The sequence below is a fragment of the Papaver somniferum genome, chromosome 6 (genome assembly GCF_003573695.1).
Source record: "Papaver somniferum cultivar HN1 chromosome 6, ASM357369v1, whole genome shotgun sequence".
Lineage (NCBI taxonomy): Eukaryota > Viridiplantae > Streptophyta > Magnoliopsida > Ranunculales > Papaveraceae > Papaver > Papaver somniferum.
Genome location: NC_039363.1, coordinates 135,400,675 through 135,405,858, shown reverse-complemented (window position 1 = coordinate 135,405,858; position 5,184 = coordinate 135,400,675).

The following is a 5,184-nucleotide window of genomic DNA, read 5'->3' as shown; positions in this document are numbered from 1 at the left end:
TTGGGGGATGCTCATTGGGTATTGGTTTGGCGGTTTACAGCGTGCGGCGTACACTACTGTCGTTATTAGAAAGTGTCATAAGGATGAGGCGGTTAGTAAATACAAGGAGTAATGGTGAAACGCTTTCTTTTATGAAACATCAATTCCAAGCGTTACCGGTTACCACCTCCTCCCATTTACTCACCCGTTTTCCATTTCTTAATGAGACCAGAGTATGTTTCACTTCGACTTGTATAAATAGGAATTACCTATTTCCACCGAACAACAAGTTCTGGTCAGGAGCATACAACAATCAGAAAGCGTTTGCTAGATTTCCCATCTCTTAGCTTCCCACTTTCTGATACAAATCAAAAAATAACTATTCTGGTCTCAACACTCTCTTCGGTTCCCTCCCCAAAACCAACCCTTCTCCTCCACTTTGTGACCGAAGCAAGTCTGGAACAAACATTTATTGGTTTAGGCCGGACTGGTACAAATTGATCTCTCGAATCTAAAGTACTCCCTTGCAGTACATTTTTTAGAGTTTAGATTTGTTTCTAACCCACATCAGACGAAATTACCGAAACCATCAGAAACTGTTTTCACCTTCAATCAATTGGCGACCACAGTGGGAGATTGGTCTTTCGGTTAAAATGTCAATTTTCAATCCTTGATCTCATATTTCGACCCCAGAAGTCAGGACGGTAGAGGCAAATGATCCGCTTAGGGATCGACGACTCAGCTACCAGACGACCCGATACGATCCGCTCAGGGATCGACGACTCAGTTACCAGACGACCCGATTACCAGTCATGACACGGCAAGGGGCGACTGGGGACTTCCCAGAAGTTAAAAGAAAATGATCCGCCCAGGGATTGACAACTCGATTATCAAGTGACTCAGGGACGACTGGGGACTTTCCACAATTGCGGTGCTTCTCACAAAACTCGGACTTGCACCTGACTCATTTTTTGTTAGTAGATCCAAAAAACCGAGTAAGTATTGCCTAGACAAAATACATGGTTTACTATTTAAAGTTTTCACGGGAATGATAAAACCGATAGCCATGTTATGTTTCATCCCATGTCATCTACCGACACGTAACGTTCACGGTTCCATATCTTCCCTGGGATGTTTGTGTCACTTACAATCATAACCAAAAATGACATCATCCTAAAACAGTTCATTCCGAATAATAATCCAAAACTCTCATAGGTAACACTTGTCTATCAACCCAAAAATCCAGAAAATCAAAACCATAAAGCCAGGTGTTTCATTTGCCTTTCAAAAAAAAAAACGAAACAAAATAATTTCAGAAGACAGAAGTGCATTCAAAGGAAGCCATTCAACGGTTTTTTGCTTTTCTCAAAAAACGCGTCCTTCGTTATTTGGAGGACCGCCTGTTTCAGCTTCGACTCTTTGGACAGCCTTTCGACCTCTGCTTCTTGTTGTTTGACCACGTCCGCAGAAGGACCTTCGGTCACCTTGTCCTGCAACTTTTGGATCTCAGAGAAACCTTAACGCCCAGTTCCTCGTGGAATCAGTCATCTACCCGTACGTACCTACTTTGCATAATAACGATTACCAGTCACTATTCATGAGGTATCCGGCGCTACTACAGTGATATTCGAAGAGAAGAACAATATTTCTACAGATTCATGGAAGGCATACATATGGCTAGGTTTTGCCTTAAAACAAGAAAACAAATTGAAATAGAAAGGCTTGAGTACATAGCTGGAATACGCTTGCCCACTTTATTGCTACCGCGCTACCGCTAACACCAGGACGTTAGAACAAAGATACGAGATAAAAAGGAGAGCCAACCCCTTTCATACGCATAACAATTTTGGAATTTGAATAAGGAAATGATTTCCTATATGAGCTACGTATGGAAAGAGGCAACTGGGCCCGTAAGAACAACTCTGCGCCACGCCAAGCCAGCGCCGTGCCAAGCCAACACCGTGTTAAGCCAACCGTCCGCGCCATGCCCAGCCAACAGTACGCACCATACCAAATCCAAGCCAGTGTCCACGCCAAGCCAGCGCCCATTCCAAGCCTATCCAGCGCTAACAGCTTGCATCTTTCCAGTGCTAACAACTTACATCTTTCCAGCGCCAGCAGCTTGCATCCTTCCAGCGTTGCCTTTTGAATGCCCAGTAGAAGGGAATCAACAATCTAATTTCATCACAGTTAAGATCAGGAACGAATTCTCCAAAATCGAAGCAAAGAAAATCGGCAACCCTTCTGAGTTCACAAAGACTCTCTTCCTGTCATGATTTGCATGATTTCCGGGGACTTCACCTACAAAATCGTGCAGTTAATGATGAAACACTTATATGATATTTTGTAGGCGCAGCGTCAAGACATATACGCATCCCTCAACCGCACTGCATCGGGAGAGCATCTGTTTCCAACCAGAGAAGCCGTTCCCAAACCCCAACCTATCCTGGAAAGCACGATTGATAGATGGAACTGGGGACTCCTAACCATTGTTCGCTTGAAGGTTGTCCAGTTTGACAGCACACTGATTAACGTAGCCGCTCCGCTTCAATGTTCGCTCCAACATCCGCTTTACTTCAACGTCCTCCAGCAGCGGCTCCACTTCAGCGTCCACTCTGACAGCCGCTACGCTTCAACGCTCGCTCAAGCAGCCGCTCCGCTTCAGCGTTCTCTCCATAAGCTGCTCCAGAATCTGAAGCCAAAGCTTCAGCGTTTGTCTCCTTAAGTTTCAACATCCTTTCCAAGAGTCGAAGCTGCTTCAACGCCGTTTCTTCCTGCAAAGGGTCGTACCACCACGCTCTCTATGTCAAGGATCATGATCACATCTAGCCAAACTTCGTAGTCATGACCGCTTTTTGATCCATCTCGCCAAAACTAGTGATCATGGACAGTTTGCTGGCTTACGCGTCCAGCCAATCCTTTTACTTTCATGGATGCCCATACAATTCTAGCCAACCTACTTTGTTACCACGACAATGTAGTCTCTTCTGATTACATCTGCTACCAAGAACTGTTGTCGCTTATTTGTTGATACCAGTCAGAGCTTCACCACAGCAGTAATCACTACAAAAACAACCTGTACTCCTCCACATTTTAAGTTCCACGTGGAAGAAGTAACAAAATCACCAGTACGAGCGCACTATGGTGATGTCTTTATCATGGTCAACCCACTGACCATATAAGATGGAAATATGTAAACCATACTTGGGGACTGAGGATATACACGGAATCTCTTCACTGTCAAAGCTCAGAAGACACGTTCAACCAAAAGGTCATAACCACAACAAGGTCATCTACTCTTCAAGGGTGTAGCGCAAGAAAATCATCACCTATCTGTCCAGAAGACGCCTTCAACACTTTACAAGGCCGCGGAGGATCCCAAGCCTGCTCAGAGGAAAACAACTTCAGAAACTGAAGAAAATGCGATTGGGGACTGCTCATCGCAGTCCATCCCGACGACCATCAAAGACTCATGAGATAACTCCAGAGACGCGACTAAAACATTTTCTTGAAGAAACAGAGGGAGACATGATAAACAACATAACTCTCTCATTCCTATCACTTCATTATCTAGGATATTTCATCATGTGATATTCTGATCACCCCAGCGTCACATCCATAAGAGTACGATAAGCTTATATAAAATCCCTTGGACGTGGATTCAAGGCGATGCAATAAAAGTAGGCTACACATGGGGACTACCAACATGGGACGGTTTCACTCCCCTCAACCAGGTTATTTCTGATTTCAACATCATCTCTGTCGAAGTTTTACGAGCCGCATGAATTTCTCAACATGAAGCCGTACATGTGTACCGAAGACTCCAAATGCACGCCACAAAGATACATTCACATATTCGGCCAAGCCATCGGATCTAAAAGAAGCATAACTGGGGACTGCTCACCACATCCCATTCCACACGATACTCCAAGATTCGGTAGATGGTTCGAAGGATGCCACTTGGAACCAAGTCCTTGAAGACTTGATAGTAGCATATCGCCAACGAAATGTCTCCCAACTCATCTATTTCATCCAGTGTCTCCGGAAGATTTCGACCACTACAAGCATCCACAACATATTGTCATCGCGATCAGAGGATCCAGGCACTGAACAACCTAAAATCAAGGATGGACCGAAAACGCAACCACATCCATCCGTCCCAAGAATGCAATGGAGTTTGATAAATTTTGGAATCCACTGAAGAGACACTACAGACGAAAGCACGGATCCGGACGAGCAACAGAAAACAGAAGAAGGTCAATATCTCTTTTCATGCGAATGGACTTTCTAGAGTTTGAACAAAATAAAGATTCTTGCTCCATGAAACGGATGACTGGGCGTGACTATGCCACCTCGGGCCCGCAAAATCCCTCCTGAGTTCTTCTTGAATTTTACCGTTGAGCTGTTTTCACATCCCGAACGAGCTCAAAACCTAACTATTCCCGCGAGGGGAGATAGGAAATTTTTTTCCGTTTAGAATGGAGGTGCGGACCGTAAAAATCCGAGTTCGTACGAGGATTCTACAGCGATTCTAGTAAGGGGCGCTAATTAGGGTTGCAACATGCTAACAACTGAAGCAAGTTGTTACCTTCCCGAAGCCAGTCGTCACCTTCCCAGGAAACTGAAGCAAGTTGTTATCTTCCTGAAGCCAGTCGTCACATTCCCAGGGAACTGAAGCAAGTTGTTACCTTCCCGAAGATTTCGTCACCTTCCCAGGGAACTGAAGCAAGTTGTTATCTTCCCGAAGCCAGTCGTCACCTTCCCAGGGAACTGAAGCAAGTTGTTATATTCCCAAATCAAGTCATCATATTCCCACGAAACTAAAGCAAGCTGCCATCATTCCACGGGCCCGCAATTCTTCCTGATTTACTGTCGAGCTGTTTTCACCTTCCGAACGAGCTCAAAACCTAAATATTCTCGCGAATGGGAGATAGGAAATTCTTTTTCGTTCAGAATGGAGGAGCGGACCGTCAAAATCCGAGTTCGTACGAGAATTCTACAGTGATTCTAGTAAAGGGCGCTAATTAGGGTTTCGGCATGCCAAACCCTAATTCAGACAAAGTTGTCATCATCCCACGGAACTGAAGTCGGTCGTCATCCTTCCAAGGAACTCAAGCTATATCCACTCCAAGCCGAGCAATGCAAGCAGCTCCATTTCAAGACGACCAATGCTGACGGCTCCCATTCCAAGCTGACCAACGCCTG